The following is an 18,172-nucleotide window of genomic DNA, read 5'->3' as shown; positions in this document are numbered from 1 at the left end:
ATGCATTAAAGGCCAAGTTGCATGAGGCCTTTGATATGAAGGATTTGGGATATTGTAGCATTTCAATACGGAGGGGGGGAAGGCAGTGAGTACTCCATTGCCTCCATATGTGAAACTGAGTCATACAGATAGTCCCAAATCAGATGAGGAAAGGGCCATGATGGCCAAGGTTCCTTATGCATTAGTAGTTGGGAGTCTTATGTATGCTATGATAGCTACTAGACCAGACATTGCATTTGCAGTGGGAGTTGTTAGCCGGTATATGGCTAATCCAGGAAAGAGGCATTGGGAGGCAGTTAAGTGCATCATGAGGTACATGAAGGGTACCAAGGAGATGTGCATCTGCTTTGGTAGAGGAGACATGCATGTACTTCGGTACACAGATTCAAACTATGCAGGGCATGTGGATAGTAGGAGATCCACTTCTGGTTATGTGTTCACCTTTGCAGGTGGTGCAGTGTCATGGATGTCTCGTGCACAGAAGTGTGTTGCTTTGTCTACCACAGAGGCTAAGTATGTTGCAGCCACAGAGGGTTGCAAGGAGGCTATATGGCTTGATCGGCTAGTGGGAGATTTGGGGATTCATACAGGTGTACCGACATTGCATAGTGATTCCATGAGTGCTATATTCAACTAGCACAGAATCCGGTCTTTCATGCAAAGACCAAACACATTGAGGTTAGGTACCATTTCATCAGGGAGGTACTTGAGGACAAGCGCATAGAGCTTGTCAAGGTTCATACAGATGATAACCCTGCAGATATGCTGACGAAGAGTCTACCTAGTCAGCGGTTTGGGTATTGTCATGTATTGATGGGCATTGGATAGTATGCTCAGTAGTTATTCTCCCTTAAAGGCACATTGTCCTTTAAGTGGGAGGTTGTGGGGGTTAAAGGTCACTGTGCCTTTACCCTGGTTATGTACAATACTCAAACACATATATAAATGAATGAAAAAAAAGATTAGGGTGGTTTTGCACCCACCAAAACTTGTGTGGCTCTCTGTTTCTCCCTCTTCCGTTCTTGCTTCCATTGAGAGCACTCTCACAAACTGCTAGACCCACTGGATGCCATTTAAACTCCTACCAGTTGTCCTCCTCACAACGCCATGGCCTCCGAACACACTGCAAGCCCCAATGGCCAAGAGGGAAATGATCACCAAGGATCTGAAGGTGGTTCTCATCATCAGGAGTCCAAGCAATACGAGTCCCCACCATTTGCTCATGGGGGATCCCAAGGATCTCAGTACCATGAGCAATCCCAGCATGATGAAGGATCCAAGCACGATGAGGGGTCCTCTTAGTCCTTCCACACAACTAATCATGGAACTAGAGAGGTCTCCCGAGAGGGGAAAAATAGTCCAATCAATCCTGATCAACTGCCCCTCCCTCCTCCATGGGGTCCTAGCGTGGAGCATCTAGACCAATAAGGGGAGAAAGAAAGGCAAAGAGAGGAGATGGAGAGATTATAGGGGCCACAACAAGAGGAAGTATTTGGCGGGCTCGCAGATATAATGAACCTTGGCCCCAATCCTCCAACCAAGCAGACCGCACGGAAGAGCACCATCAACCCTCTGTGCCTCAAGATGATCAAATATGAGGAGCCTCTAGTACGAGCTCAGCCTGCTGTCTCACAGCCTCGTGAAAAGGAAAAGAGACCAAGGACAAAGTAGACCCCTAGGCGCGAGAGGCCACCTCGAATGACCCAGTAGACACAAGAAGAGGAGTCTGAAGAGGTGGTTGCAAGGCAGGAGAGGCAAAAGAAGTTCAAAGCGGACAAGCAGCATGGAGCCATCTCCAAAGGCTAGTGCAGGGTCCCCCAAAGATTAAGAGGTGCAAAAAATCAGGAGTGAAGGCACTTTACGAGATCCGCAAGTTCCAAACCACTATGGACAATCTCATTCCCCGTGCACCCTTCCAGCATGTTGTATGTGAAATAGCACAGCATTACAAGAGTGATGTGCATTTTACTTCAGGCGCTATGGGAGCAATTCAAGAGGCAACGGAGCAAATGACAGTAGGTCTTTTTGAAGACATGAACTTATGTGCTATCCATGCCAAAAGAGTAACAGTGATGAACAAGGACCTTGCACTCGCCAAGCGCATCCGCTCCGATCCCTCCCTTAGGCCCTAGATGTTGTTTAGGTTCATTTGGTGTAACCTAAATCATTTTGTAAATCTTTGCCCTTTGAGGCCAATGAATAAAAGATATTTTTATGTTCTATTACTATTCCCATGTTATTATACATGTTACGTGATGCTTTCCATCAGTTTATGCAAGTTCAATGTGAATTTGAGTGGTCAAATGATTTTTTTTCACTGCGCGGCAGAAGGCAAATGTGTTCGGCATCGCGCGGGGAGCCCAAAAATGGCAAAAGCCGCTATGGCACATATGGGTCCTATTTGACCAAGGCCGCGTATGGGGCCTGTTTGACTTGGTCAAACAGGCCCCATATGTGCCATAGCGAGTTTTGCCATTTTTGGGCTCCCCGCGTGATGCCGAACACATTTGCCTTCTGTCGCACGATGAGATTCTTACTGGATTGCTCAAAAATGACCATTATAGCGCAAATATTTATCTGATCGCATGCTTTTGAACAGAATAGTGAATGAAAATATTAATGCCAACAACAATTAAAGTTACAAAATACAATGACAGTATAAAATAAATTTTGTAAAATAACACAAAATGGGGCACTGTATAAAAAGTATAGCTGTATTCATATAAAATAAATTTTCTATACAATAAGGCTTCAAAGCCTTTCTCTCTTCTCTAAAACACTAAGAACATTGGGCTTTGAATTCCCAAATACACTGCTAGCTCTAAACCTAGTCGATAGAGAGCCATTGCTATTGTCGTTGCTGGCCAGGAATATGGCTGCTGCCATCAATGCCATACCTTGAAAATTGGTTCCAAAGGCATTGAGGGCAGCCATGCCATTCACCAAAATGACCTTGTCAGCATTGCGATTGATGTCAGCATGACCAATCACTCTTGACAAGGCCTTGCACTTTAGGAGGTCATCAGTGCCATGTGGAGAAAACTTTTTGTGTATAACCACAAAGTGCCCTTTTGCTTGGCCAAGGTAATGTGCCAGTGAGTGATCTCGACCGAAGCTACTGCGAACAAGGCATTGCTGAGATGAGAATAGGTTGACCTCAAATGCCTACTGCAACAGTCCAACATTACATTAGGATTCCATTAAAGCAAAAGTATACCAAGAGAGAAGAAATTCAAAGCTCATAGTTTCTTACCACTATGGAGTCATCATGCTCAATCCCTTCCTCTTTGTCAATGAGGATGGATCCAGAGGCCTCCTGCTATTCTGGAATGAGATGTGGAGGCTTCTTTTGGAACATCAGGTAGGTCGGAGTAGATTGATGTCTCTGCATCTTTGATTTGGGCCAGTGTTAAAGCAAGAACCTCTTCTATTGAATCATCTGCTCCCAAAAACCCAAGTTCTTGCAGAGTCGTGTCCACCTCGTATCCACACAGGATACCAAGAGCTTCATCCTCCCGGAGACCAAACATAACGTCTATGTCATGGAGAAAGAGGTATTGTTCTCCATCGACAAGAAGGGGAGCAAGAAACCATATCATTGTTGCGGGGTCAACAGAGGTGGTGGCTAAGGTGGATGGAATTTGAGAAGTAGAATGGGGTTCAGGAGGTCGCTCGAGCACTTCCAGGGCCAATGCAGCTTCCCGCTCCTCAGCTTCTTCATTTATGGGCTTTTCATTGTAGATGTTGGGCTCATACAGAAATAAGAGGATCGGAAAGGGAAGGGGCAAGGTCAGGGCTTTGAGGTTGAGGCCTCCTCTTCCATTTGTCCCTTCTGGAGAAGGAAAATAAAGGTCATTTCCCAAGATAGGAACCTATTTCCTGTGTTTCTGATGACTCCATATGCTAGGAGGTCATCAATGTCCAGGCTCGAAAGTGATCTAAATGCTTCACGAACCTGGGTTCTTGATTGAACAAGTACTTCAAATAATCAATTGGGACCCATCTTTTTGTAGACTCATCAAGTTGATATGCAAAACTCGTGATGTAGTCTTGCATGTACTTGATGAGGTCTTCAAAATCATCTCGGGCTCCCAAGTAGGTGCCTAGGACATCTATGCTCTTATCAAAGACTAGAAATAACTCCTCCTCTCTATCAATTAATGGAGTATGGGAGATGAAATTGTGGAAGGCAAACCTAGCAGAATCCATGGTAGTTTATGATAGTGAAACTTTGAAACTAAAGTAACTTTATAACCTATATATACCCAAATGTTCTAAATATAAAAAATAAAAAGAAATATAAAATTTTTGGGAAAAACTTGACATTGACATGAAACAAAACCATTCAAAACATCAAAATTAATTGCACACTATTAATTGGAAAATGTCAAAATCCACAATTGTTCCACCCCCCATTTTCTAGACAATCTTCAATATTGCAGGAGGGATAAAAGTGGCACTATGCACGAGCTTCTTTGCATGCTTTCCTACCTTTTCACCATTTAAGGTAAAGTGAAAGGACTCAGACATGCCATCCTCCATGACCAATAGGTGTTCCCGCACATCCCTGAGAGTCCATTGTGATGTGACAGTCACATTCTTAACATCTCCTAAATGATAACCAATACATAAATTTACCCCTGTATTATCATCATCGTTAAAGTCAAGGGCGAGCCAATTATCACCTATTTTCTTCCAGTGCCTATATTGGAAAGCAAAATATAACATTTGGTGTGAGATGTGGTACTTGACAACCACATTGTCCTTACATACATAGCATTGAAACAGATCACCCTTTTGTTCACTTGACCTGCTTCCCCAATTCACCCCAAGCAATTCCTCAAGGGCATTCTCATGTAGGCACTTGCATGACCCTCGCATGACCACATGGTTTTTGTTCTGTGCATCTGGATATTATGAAAACAAGAAGCAAAAATGTGCAGAGGCATAAACCAAGACAACCTTACCCATTTAGAGCCAAATGTAAACTTCATGGCCATGCCCACATCCTTTGCAATTTGTTCCTTGTATGATTGCATTGTTCTTGTGTCCAGCATGTTGCAATCCATGTCTTCAAGTTGTGGTGTTGCAATGCATCGAAGATGGCCATAGCCTGATGCCATCCTTGGAGTAATGTACTTGGCATTATACCAATAGATATTTCTTTGTTTCAAAGCAGAGGACTTCTCTCCAGCATGCATTTGCCTTCCTAAATCCTCATGAATGGCAGTAAACTTGCCTAAGAAGCACTCGACTGGTTCCCACTCCTCAAAGTCTGAAGGAAATACATCTGCCATGCACAAGTGCTATTTCAAAATACGATTTCAAACTGACTCATTACATTGGTTCTATTTCAAAATGCTGACAGAGGAAGGCGCATGTCCTTCCCCATGTAGATGTGTTGCACTTTTGCAAGCAATCCTTTCTTCCCAAGCTTGAACTTCATGATGCGGCCACCTTCCATTCATGTAAAAGATCACCTCTTTTGCTCTTGGGAAGCTTATGTGGACCCTTGGTAGATCCTCTCATGACTATCCAATCATTCAAGCTGTAGATGCAAGGCACCCATTCACCCAGTGCATTTTTGCTCCTGTGGGACACAGAGTACATGTATGGTCTCCTTACCATGCTTGTACAGAGGTCACAACAGCAATAATGGACTAGAAAGTGCAGCTTGGAGGGAGAGAGCAGCTCTGATAGAGGGAGAGAGAGGGAGAAGGTATAGAGGGTGCAACTGAAGCTTGAGAGAAGCTCCGAGAGGTGTTGTAGCTAGGAATGGAGGGAGAAAGAGTAGAGGGGGATGAGGAGCTACTCCAAGAGGTGTTGTAGCTAGGAATGGAGGGAGAAAGAGCAGAGGGGAATGAGCAGCCACTACAAGAGGTACTATAGCTAGGAATGGAGGAAGAAAGAGCAAAGGGGGATGAGCAGCTACTGTTGTAGGAGGTGCTGTAGCTAGGAGTGGAGAGAGAATGAGCAGCTGCTACAGGAGGTGCTAAAGAGGGAGAAACACAGTGGACCAGAGCAGGAGGGGGCAGAGAAGATGCCAAATGCATTCCCACATTTGAAAAATGGAGGGAGAATGGAGCTGGACTAGAGAAGAGGAGGAGGCAGGCCTGTAACAAGCTGAGAGGGGGGGAAAATTCACCCAAAAGGGCCCACCACCTCTTGAATGACTTGTAGGTTTGTTTGGGGTAGTGCATATGGGAGAAGGGTCAAGCATGGGTTGAGGGGGGGGATGGTTTGAGTGGTCCTCGATGTAAGAGGAGTAGCCAATAGGGGCTATTTGTAGGTCTACCCACCCTCCACCTCAACATGGCATTGCCCCACAAAAAAAGGCACTCCCATTGGTACATCTCAAATACCTCACTAATCCCTTGAAATTAGGAAACACTAATTGGGGACCCTTTAGAGACCCCAATTCTCCCCTAATGACATCCTAAATGTGCCATTTTTTTTCACCAAAAGGAGTGGAGCACATACTGGGAGCTACTTGGTCTAATCAATTTCCAAATCGTGTTTTCAAGAAAACTCCTTGGCCACACAGTATTAATCTCCAGGCTTCATATAAAACATCAGGTCCATACAAATTCATGTAAATCTTTAAGATAGTTGTCTTGATCATTCAAAAGATGAAGCAAATGCCTAGTAATAGCTGATGCAATAGAATTATCAAGAAGACACTTAGAAAGGTAGATCAAGACTGTGGTGTATTGTATCTGTATCCTTTCTCTCCATGGCTTTTGCATAAGTGTAGGTAGGTGGGGATGATGGTGGGAGACAAGACAAGGTCTAAAGCCTTGTCCAGATGAAGATGATGAAGAAGATGAAGATTCTAAATTGTTGAATGGATGGAGAAAAGTGAAGATAAGAGGAGATGGCACAGATACCTCTGCAAGTCAAACTTGTCACCCACACATGCTAAAAACGGTCTTCAAAGTACTAGTGAGTTAAGTATCTAGTGATTGCATGCACCTACTTTTAGACCAAGCTGCCAGACTTAATCATCCCCCTTGTCATCTCCATCTCGAGTTTCATCTTCCTCCCTACATTCTTGTGCTATCCAACCTCAACAGCTCTATTACACTAACCCAATATAGCTCCAACCACCTCCTTCACCTAGACCCACTACAGCTCTATCTCGCGACCCATCCAGCTGACACCCCATCAAACTGTCACCCAAATCCTCAACAGCGCTATCACACTGACCCACTATAGCTCAAGCTCCATCATCCAGACCCACTACAACTCTAGCTCAAGAATCAAGCCGACACACATTAAACTATTACCCACAACCTCACCAGCTCTATCACACTAACCCACTACAGCTTAAGATCTATCAAGCTGACAACCATCAAGCTGTCACCCATGAAGCTCTTGTTATCTACATACTAATAAGGTTAGTACCTTTTGTAAACTAGTCTTTCTCAAACATTCTATAGACTCTTGCATAATAATTTGCTCAAAAATGCGATATTCAAGTTTGTTCAAGAAAACTGCTCCAAATTGCATTTTTTATCAAATACTAGCACACATAGCATGTTTTGTGGATAAACGTGATATAGGGTGTTTTTATGCAAAGAGGGCCTCAAATCGCATTTTTTGGAAAATATTATTGTCCTTTACGGAGCAAGGGCTCTGGGATCTAAGGAAAAGTGAGGTCTAGACAATCACAGATTAAGAAAACACTACTGCCCACAAATATAGTAGATTCCAAAGTGGGATATATGAATACCTATATTTTTTCTATCCATGGCTAGCCGTGGTGACTTATCTATGGCTCTTGCACAAGTGCAGTAAGGGGGGGGGGATGATTGCAGTGATGCAGATAAGGATGTGGTGTAGGGATGGAGGAAAGTATAGATCAAAACTACTAGAGGGATGGAGAAAATTGTAGATAAGAGGAAAGGGAACAATTTTCAATGCATGTCACATCTATCTTGTCAGCCACATGTGCAAAAAACGGTCTTCTAGGTACGTGTGCATTTATTTTCTCATCATTGCTTGCACAGATTTCAAGACAAAACTACCAATAAGTAAAGCTACCCCTCATTTCATCCCTATCTCTAGTTTCAGTTGCCTCCAACCTCACCAGCTCACCATCTCCATTACAGAGTCCCACTGCAACTCCAACTCCAACCTCACTACCTCACCACCTCCATCACAGAGTCCCACTATAGCTCCGCCGACTCCAATCTCACTAGCTCCACCACCCACTACAACTCCAGCCACAACCTCCCCAGCTCCAGTTCCAACCTCACTAGCTCTAGCTCTACACGCAAGCCCAAGTAAGCAATCTGTCACCAGTCATTGGTTTTTTCTTGTTGTTAAGATGAAATTATCATTCCGTAGCTTTCTCTCAAAGACACTCTATGAACTGTTGTTTTTGTTGAGCACATCTCATTTGCATTCTAGGGTTTAGGAGGATGGTGGAGTCCAACTGATTGATTAGATTATGCTTCAACTAAATTTGCTCAAAAATGTGATTTCACCTTTTTCTTTGTATTTCTCCTCTATATCACATTTTCTAGCAAATTTTTTGCATGGAGTGTGTTGCTGAAGTATGTAAAATATAATTTGATAAAAAACGTGATTTCAACATTTTGCCCATATCTTTGCACCAAACCGAGTTTTCAAGCAAACTTTTGGGTGGCTTATTTCCTTGTTATGTTTGGGATTTTTTCTAGGAGAAGAACACAATAGACTATGGCAAGAACCAAAGCAATAGCCATAAAGAAAGGGAAGGGACCTGACATTACAAGGGCTGCCACAGCTCCATCCAGATCAAAATCCTCAAAGAAGGGGAAGCCTGTGCACATGCTAGAGAAGAGAGTGAGCCAAATCAAATCTATCTTGATGGAGATCAGGAAGGCTCAGAAAGACATAGGGTATGCGGTATCCATGGCACCATTCCAGAGGGTTGTGAGGGCAATATGCATCAACTACCATGTGGACTTTAGAGGGCAAAGGACTGCACTACTTGCTCTCCAAGAAGCTGTTAAAGAGTGGCTTATAGAGTTTTTCATGGACACCATGATGGTAGCAACAATGCACACAGGGTCACTATCATGAAAAAGACATCCAAACACTTGTAAGGGTCAGGTATAGATACGACAAGATCCTTAATGCAGAGGATTGGGATGATCTAAAAATGAGAGATATCTTGTTGATATCTCCAGCCAGGAAACCTAAAGAAGATGCAGTAGATCATAGAGGTCACTCACCAACATGAGACCAGAGGCAAGGTTGCCTATGAAGAGTCCCTCGAGGAGAGAGTCAAAGAAACAGTGTCTATCTTGCAATCCCAAATAGTAGTGAGGATGGTGCGAATTCAGCAGAAGCTCCTACAACTTGGACCCAGGATCAAAGTATCTATCCAGACTATGAATGATGACTTAACCTGGGACTTGACAGAAGATTGCATCATGGCTTTAGCATAGAAAGAAAAACATGTCACTTGCACAATCATGCTTGCAACTCTATAGTAGGTATATCTTTCTAGGTCAATTGTGTTTATGTCTTTGTAGCATTCAATTTTTCATAAGCTAAGTGAAGTGTTTTTTTGTAGTTCTTTGAAGAGTCAGAGATCCATCGAAGCCTTTAGCACTCTATGTATATAGTTGATCCAGCTATATCTTTCAAGTTGAAAGATAACAAGACATCAACCAAAAGCATTTCCAAGTGGTTTTGTTTTTGCAATTTGGATGTGGTTGATATGATTCTCCTCCCATATTGTTCAGAGTATGTTCCTTGACCTTTTCCACTACTATCCTCTATTGAAAAAATCCTGATATGTTCAAATTGTATTTACACCCTCTTGGTCTAATCCCCTCATGTTATTTGTTTCTCTTGCAACAATCACTAGAGTTTGGTGCATATAGATGTACAAAAAAGTTATGCTACACCTTCAACTCCTTAAAGGGCACCCACTAGGATTTAGAATTGTAAGTCAGTCATTCCCCATAATTTTATTCTAAAATGCGATTTTTAGGTTTTCTCTTGAAAAATCAGCCATATCGCTTTTACATGCAAAAGTATGAATTTTATATTTTTTTGCCCTTCATTCCCATTGCAACTGTCTCAAAAGACTAATGGATGGACTAGACCTCCGTGATCCAAATTTAAAGATGTTAGATTCAACTCAACCAATGCATTTGAAGGTACAATAATCATTGTCACTTATCTTTTTCTCCCTCTTATTTTTGCACTCTTCATAGTCCAATATGTTGAGAGTTCACGCTCGACATCATGTGATCATGTGTGCATAGCACCATCACGTGATCATATGTGCATAGCACTAACCTTATAGAGTGCTATAAAGGAAAGGGTTAGATCCCCTAACCCTAACCCTAAAAGGGTTTGTATATATTCTATTTTTTCAACTAATTCTAGTGTACAGTTAGTCATTTGTGGTGTGCTCTCTAGCTGTGCCCTCTCTCCTCATCTCCACTCTTCTCCTCTCCCCTCTTCATATTTTGTCATGGTATCAGAGCTCCCTTGTCTTCCGTTGAGACATTGAGATTCTTGAGAGTGTGAGAGAGATTGTGAGATTTGAGAGTTTTTTCTTGAGTGATCTTCTCTTCCGTTGAGAGAAACTTCCGTTCACTTGAGAGATTATTCCGTTCATTGTGAGATTTCATTCATCAGAGATTTCCGTTTGTTTGAAAGAACATCTGTTCTTTCCATTGTGATTTGAGAGTGAGAGAGGTGTTTTCTTCTTTAGAAGAGTTCTTTGTAAGGTTCATTTCGAGATCTCTGAGAGAGAGATAGATGGGAGGATCCATCCAAACGTGCACTCATAGCTCTCGGGCTTCTTCAAAGGCTACTACAGGTGCAACTACTCCATCGACATCTAAGGCCCTCCAGTGATTAGGAGCTTCGATGTGGCTGGCTGACCACCGGCTCCTACGCTACCTGCGCTCCAGACCACTTCACAAAGCAGCTCTTCATCAACAGAGAGCCTGCACGCGGGCTAGTGAAGCCTGCTCCCTAGCAGAGACCTCCACGTCTCTCTTCTCCAGAGCGGCACCAGATCTCCTGACGCTGTAATCGTGCCCCGCAATGGCAGCATAGGAGTCATCTTCACGTTGAGGAGCTTTTCGATAGTTTCCAGAATCTCCCATCTGATCCCAGAGTAGCCCTGCAGCAAGGTATTTGTCCTCACGAGCACAGCAGCTCTCGCGGCCTCCACAGGCAAAACATTGCCTTCTTTCTTGCCAAAGATACCAGCGTTGAGGAAGCGAATGAGCTCCTTCTGAAGCTGCACTCCCTGCGAAGTTCTGCGATGGGAGTTCCGCGTCTGAATCGTCAGCATCTATGTTCTTAATTGCCAGTTTTTCCTCTGTCTCCCTTCTAGTCCCTCCATTCTCCAGATATGCAGCACTTCCTGGCAAACCTCTTCTCCTTTCACGATCATCGGCGTAGCTTCTGTTTTTTTGATGAAAAATGCTTACGTTCGCGCTCGTCCAATTCTTCCCTGAGATTTCTTTTGCGTAGCTCCTCCTGAGTATCTTGGCCCTCTTTCCTGGATTTGAGATTGGTATGCGAGGCGAGGTCACGGGAGGAGAATTTTTGCGAGGGACCGAACATGCGAGTGCCACCTTGTTCCTGGCCACCTTTGGCGGGAGCCCAGGTAGGGCGAGCTGCGGTAGTCATGATGAAGGAGCGAGCTCTGTGTGGCTATGGCGAAAAAAGCAGGTATCGTAAACCCTTAGGTTGCCAAGAGCATTTAGAGAACTTCCCACTTAGGCTAGTCGCTCTGCGGAAGCGCCTCTAGCACGCTCAAAGTGTGGCCCCATAGCCAGTCGTCATGAACCCACAAGGAGCTCTCGTCCACCCGCGCTTTGGCAGCTTCAGCGTCAAGGGTGACGGTAACGTCCTTCCGGCGGGCAACAGCAGTGACCTGGGCGACGGTCACCTCTCCAAGCAGCCATCAATGCACGATCTCCGCCAGAGCTCACGGGCTCCCTCGTCACATAGCGCCATCACATCGTCGACGGAAATGAGGACGGAATCTACAAAGATTCTGTCAGAATCTTGAAAATTCAGTGGCCCTCCTTTTGACACGTGGCAGTTATCCCCAACCTTATCTACCCAGGGTCACCACACACACAGGTGTGGTCAAGGATCAGCCACGTGGCACCCTTATCCATTGTGCCACATCGTCAGGCCACGTCATCAGGCCACGTCATCTGTGCCATGTCATCTGCCATGTCATCAGGCCACGTCATCTGCCACGTCATCAGGCCACGTCACCTCTGCCACATCAACTGCCACGTCACCTCTGCCACATCAGCTGCCACGTCACCTTTTCCACGTCAGCTACCACGTCACCTCTGCCACATCAACTACCACGTCATCACTGCCATGTCAGCACTGCCACGTCATCTGGCCACGTCATCAGTGACACCTCAGCAGTCCAGTCAGCACTGACCCCTGCAGGCACAGTCCCTTGCCAGGCACACTGTGCACACACAGCATGTGCACACTCCTACCACCTCAGCACAGAGCTTCACTGGCACACCTCTTGCTAAGCACAGTGCCACATCATCACTGCATGTGACTCACAGTGACACATCATCATTGAGCACCATTTGCACTCCTTTTGCCCCTCCACCTAGATCAAGTCATATCTCTTGATCCAGGAAGAATTTGAGGGTGCTCCAAAAAGGAAAGTCGCTCGATTTTTCGTGCTCTACGCGCTCGTTACATCACGCGCACATTTCGGCGCAAGTTACACTCACATTTGAGCCTCGCCGACAAAACCACTTCCTTCACGCACATTTGCCTCTACATCGACGCATCTGACCCAGCACTTAAAAAGAACAAAGGAAAAGGAATTATTTGCTGCTCTTTCATCGATCGACGGTTGGTTTAGATCTAGATCAGAGTAGACTAGATCGCCATAGAGGGGACGCTTTGAATTCCCCAAGTTGCCAATCTAAGCCATGCCCGAAATTCCCGACTAGTACCTACTCGGAGTCAGTCCATACGCTCACATCCGATTTCACATCATTACATTACCTGAAACCTTACGTTCATCAGTTCAGTGAGCAGACTTCAGAGTTCAGAGGTATTGCAGATTGATTCAGTGGGCAGATAGCACTTGATTTCACACACACATGCCACCATTGTAAAGCCTATTTGGCTATCTCACGGCATCGTGCACATCATTTTTCAGCCTTGTAAAGCCTCTTGGCTATTCCCGGCATCATTGCCACAAGCCTTGTAACACAGGTCAGATCTTATTTACTGCAGTTCTATCTTCACCGACGGTACAGAGATTTCACTTGGCATCTTCAATGTATTTGCAGTTGATTCATACAGAGTTTTTTCAGGACACTTTTGAGTACATTGTTTGCACGATGTCGACTAGCAACCTCAATCTGGAGGCATCTACTAAGTTAGACAACTCCAATTACGGTACATGGAAATACCGAATGGAGACCATTCTTGTGCTTCAGGACAAATGGGAGTATGTTGATGGATCCATACCTAGACCATTGGCCGATCCAGCCACCAGTAGCTCTACTCCATCTGTTGTCACAGCACCAGCAACGGGATCTACATCGGGATCTACATCTACACAAACAGTTTCCGCATCAGTAGCAGATCCTGCCATTGCCCGAGCTCAAGCAGAATGGGATAAGAAAGACAAGTATGCCTATCACCTGATCAAGCAGAATGTGCAAGATGTCATGCTAGCACAGCTCAACACAGTCAAGACATCAAAAGAAGCATGGGATATGTTCGCAGCTCTCTACGAGTCCAAGAACACATCCAGGATTCTCACCTTGAGAAACCAGATCAACCAGAGTTTCCGCAACAGCAGTGAAACCGGTCATGCTTATGTACTCCGCATCAAAGACTACAACAATCAACTTGCAGCAGCAGGAGAGACTATGAATCCCGCAGAAATGGTTCAAGTAATCCTGAATGGACTAGGAGAAGGATATGAGAATCTGGTCCAGAGTATTGCCATCCAACGGCAAATTCCAACACTTGAAGAACTTCAGTCAGTTCTACTTGGTGAAGAACTCAGGACTCAGGCCATTCAAGCACGTAAAGGTCATTCTAATGATCAGGCATTCACCGCTTCAGACAGAAGCAGAGGCAAAGGCAGAAACAGAGGTAGATCATATCAGAAAAGTGGTCAAAATCAAAGTCAGAATCAGCATCAGCATCAGCAGCATCCTCAGCAACATCAAAATCAGCAAAGAGGAAATCATTCCAACCGAGGAAGATTCCAAGGACGAGGGAATGCATCCACCAATGTGTCAAACATTCAATGCAACTATTGTCACAAGTTTGGACACTATGAAAGAGATTGCCGCAAGAAGCAGTATGACCAAAGCGGTCAATCCAGCAGTAATCGAGGGAATTCCCGAGGAAGAGGAAATCATCGTGGTGGACATTCTAGTCACAGTCATTTTGCAAATGAACATGGAAATATGTTTCTTGCAAGTGAGGAATTGCATCAGACTGATACAATGCACCTAGACACTGATTTCAATCCCAAAGAAGATTTCAGCTATCAAGTCGACCAAGTGGAACAGGATCCTTGGTACATCGACAGCGGTGCATCATCTCATATGACAAATCATCAGGAATGGTTCACAGAAATGAAGCCATTAGAAGGTCAAAAGAATGTCATCTATACAGCAGACAATACACCGAATCCGGTTCAAGGGACAGGTGTTATCCCTATGAACAATTTCACTGGTACAAAAGGATTAGTCAAAGATGTGCTCTATGTCCGGAGCTCAGCAAGAACCTTTTGTCAGTAGGTCAAATGACGGAACACAACTACAAAGTCATCTTCGACGGTGATGAATGCACTATCAGAGACAAATCCAAAAGAGGTCAGCTAGTAGCAAAAGGTGTCAAAGAAGGACGCTTGTACAGGATGCTAGCTACCGTACCAGATAAACATGCCATGTCAGCTCAAATGCAACAGATGCCAATATCTGCAAAATGGCATAAGAGATATGGTCATGTCAACTTCAAGTACTTGTTAGATCTAAGGAATCAAAATATGGCAATTGGGATTCTGAAGCTACAGTTTCTTGGAAAGGTTTGTGAAGCATGCTGCTTCGGCAAACAAAAGCGAACCAACTTTGTCAGAAGCACCTCTCGTGCACGAGGTATTCTTGATTTAATTCATACAGATGTATGGGGTTATGCCCAGACCCGCAGCATCAATGGTTCACTTTATTACTTGACCTTCATCGACGACTACAGCAGATATTGTTGGGTCTACTTTCTGAAAGAGAAATCTGAAGTGTTTGCCAGATTTCAAGAATTCAAAGCCATGGTAGAAAACCAAACAAGCAGAAAGATCAAGGTCATGAGATCAGACAGAGGAGGTGAATACATGTCTTCAGCATTCATGAACTTTTGCAAAACTCACGGCATTCGAAGACAATTCACATGTGCAGATACTCCTCAGCAAAATGCAATAGCTGAAAGGAAAAATGGGACTTTAGTAGACAGTGCTAGAGCAATGCTTAGTGAAAAGCATCTTCCGAATCAGTATTGGGCAGAAGCAATAGCTACAGTTAACTACTTGCTTAATCGGCTTCCTACCGAACCGATACAAGGAATGACTCCTTATGAAGCATTCACTGGACACAAGCCACGCATTGGGCATCTCCGCATATTTGGTTGCATAGCATATGCCCACATACATGATGATCATCGCAGGAAATTGGATGCGAAGTCATGCAAATGCATCATGGTTGGCTACACTGAAGAAAGTAAAGCATACAAATTGTATGATCCCATCAACCGCAAAGTCATCATCTCCAGAGATGTAATCTTCGATGAGGAATCAGAATGGAAAACCTCACCTACACAGGAGATAGAAGCATCGACTTCACAGTCATCTACAGAACAGGTTGATGAAGAAGAGCAAGAATTGCCAGCAACACCCCAATCAGCGTCACAGCAGCTCAGACGGTCTACTAGGGAAAGCAGACCACCAGCCAGATTGACATATGCTCAGAAAGGCAAAGCAATTCAGGTGGAAACCACCAACTATGCTCTTATGACTACCATCATGGCTACAGAAGAGCCAGTGTACTTCGAAGACGCAGTAGATAAGCCAGAATGGCAAACTGCAATGAATGAAGAAATGGATGCTTTGTATAAAAATAACACTTGGGTATTATGCGACCTTCCACCAGGAAAGAAGGCCATAGCCAACAAATGGGTATACAAAGTGAAGTACAATCCAGATGGCAGTATTCAGAGATACAAAGCCAGATTAGTTGCAAAAGGATTTGCACAACAGTATGGCCAAGATTATGATGAGACTTATGCTCCAGTAGCAAAGATGGATTCCATACGGTTCTTGATATCACTAGCGACACTCAGTCAATGGAATGTGTATCAGCTCGATGTCAAGAATGCATTTCTCAATGGTTATCTAGACGAGGATGTCTACATGCAACAACCAGCAGGTTATGTTGAACCAGGAAAAGAGAACAAAGTTTGCCATCTCAAGAAAAGTCTCTATGGCTTAAAGCAAGCACCCAGAAGTTGGTACAGCAGAATTGACAAGTATTTTGCTGATCTGGGATACATGAAGTCCAATGCAGATCATACTCTCTACTACAAAGTTCAAGGGGAAGATATTACTATTGCACTTTTGTACGTAGATGATCTGATTGTGACAGGAAACAAGGATAGCTTCATCAGAAAGCTAAAACAAGACTTATCTGCAGAGTTCGACATGAAAGATCTTGGACTTATGCACTATTGTCTTGGAATTGAGTTCTGGAGAGATTCAGATAGCACATTCATGAGTCAGCTCAAGTATGTTGACAGTCTCCTGAAGAAGTTTCATATGGCAGATTGCAAGATTGCAGCCACTCCCATGGAACAGAGTTTGAAACTTACTAAAGATTCAGAAAAGCCTACAGTCAATGACAGATACTACAGGCAACTCATTGGATCTCTTATATATCTGACAATCACACGGCCAGATATTTGTTATGCAGTAAGCTCACTAGCACAGTTTATGGCAAATCCAAAACAGTCTCACTGGAATGCAGCCAAAAGAGTCTTGAGATACATCAGAGGTACAAGACAATTTGGGATAGAATACAGAGGAAGTCATCCACAGTTGCATGGATACTGTGACAGTGACTATGCTGGAGATCATGAGACCAGGAGATCGACACAGGGATATGCATTTTTCCTTGGTCAAGGTGCTATATCATGGTTGTCAAACAAACAGCCAACTGTTTCTTTGTCTTCGACTGAAGCAGAATATAGAGCACTCACTACAGGTGCATGTGAAGCTATATGGCTCAGAAGACTATTGTCAGAAACAGATTACTTTGATGAGTCAAAGCCAACAACAATATATTGTGATAATCAATCGGCTCAAGCATTGGCCAAAAATCCAGTATATCACTCTAGAACAAAACACATTGATGTCAGAGAGCACTTCATCAGAGAAAGAGTGTTACTTGGTGACATCACACTGCAGCATTGTGATAGCAAAGAAAATGTTGCAGACATCTTTACCAAACCACTCGGTAAAGAGCTATTCGAGAAACACCGACTAGCTCTTGGTTTGATGCAGAGGAAGGACATTCCCATTAAAGGGGTGTGATGGAATGTAATGCTCAGTCCTTCTTCGATTCCCCAGAATCATCATCTTGAGGGAAGGCCTACTTCATGATGTTGATCTTGAGGGAAGGTGTTGAGAGTTCACGCTCAACATCATGTGATCATGTGTGCATAGCACCATCACGTGATCATATGTGCATAGCACTAACCTTATAGAGTGCTATAAAGGAAAGGGTTAGATCCCCTAACCCTAACCCTAAAAGGGTTTGTATATATTCTATTTTTTCAACTAATTCTAGTGTACAGTTAGTCATTTGTGGTGTGCTCTCTAGCTGTGCCCTCTCTCCTCATCTCCACTCTTCTCCTCTCCCCTCTTCATATTTTGTCACAATATACGTCTTAGCCTTCTATTTTGATAAAATACAACAGGGGGATTCTTTCTCTTGTGGATGGAGGACTCTAATAAGTGAAAGATATATGATGGACACATACTTTTCAGAGAAACAGCCTGAATTTGTAAGTACTTTTATTGCATACTATTTAAGAAGTTCTAAATTCAATGCATTTATACAAAAAAGATTGAAAACATTCTTTGTTT

At 43.8% G+C, this 18,172-nt stretch overlaps 1 pseudogene; it reads right to left on the bottom strand.

Moving 5' to 3' along the window:
• Positions 1-10,946: 10,946 nt before the first annotated feature.
• On the bottom strand, positions 10,947-11,702 carry LOC147893521 (uncharacterized; annotated as a pseudogene).
• Between the last annotated feature and the right edge of the window lie 6,470 nt (positions 11,703-18,172).

Source organism: Dipteris shenzhenensis, chromosome 15 (assembly GCF_047967505.1).
Source record: "Dipteris shenzhenensis isolate YYH24624 ecotype China chromosome 15, Dip_SZ_1.0, whole genome shotgun sequence".
Lineage (NCBI taxonomy): Eukaryota > Viridiplantae > Streptophyta > Polypodiopsida > Gleicheniales > Dipteridaceae > Dipteris > Dipteris shenzhenensis.
This window is presented reverse-complemented; position numbering and strand designations above follow the sequence as displayed.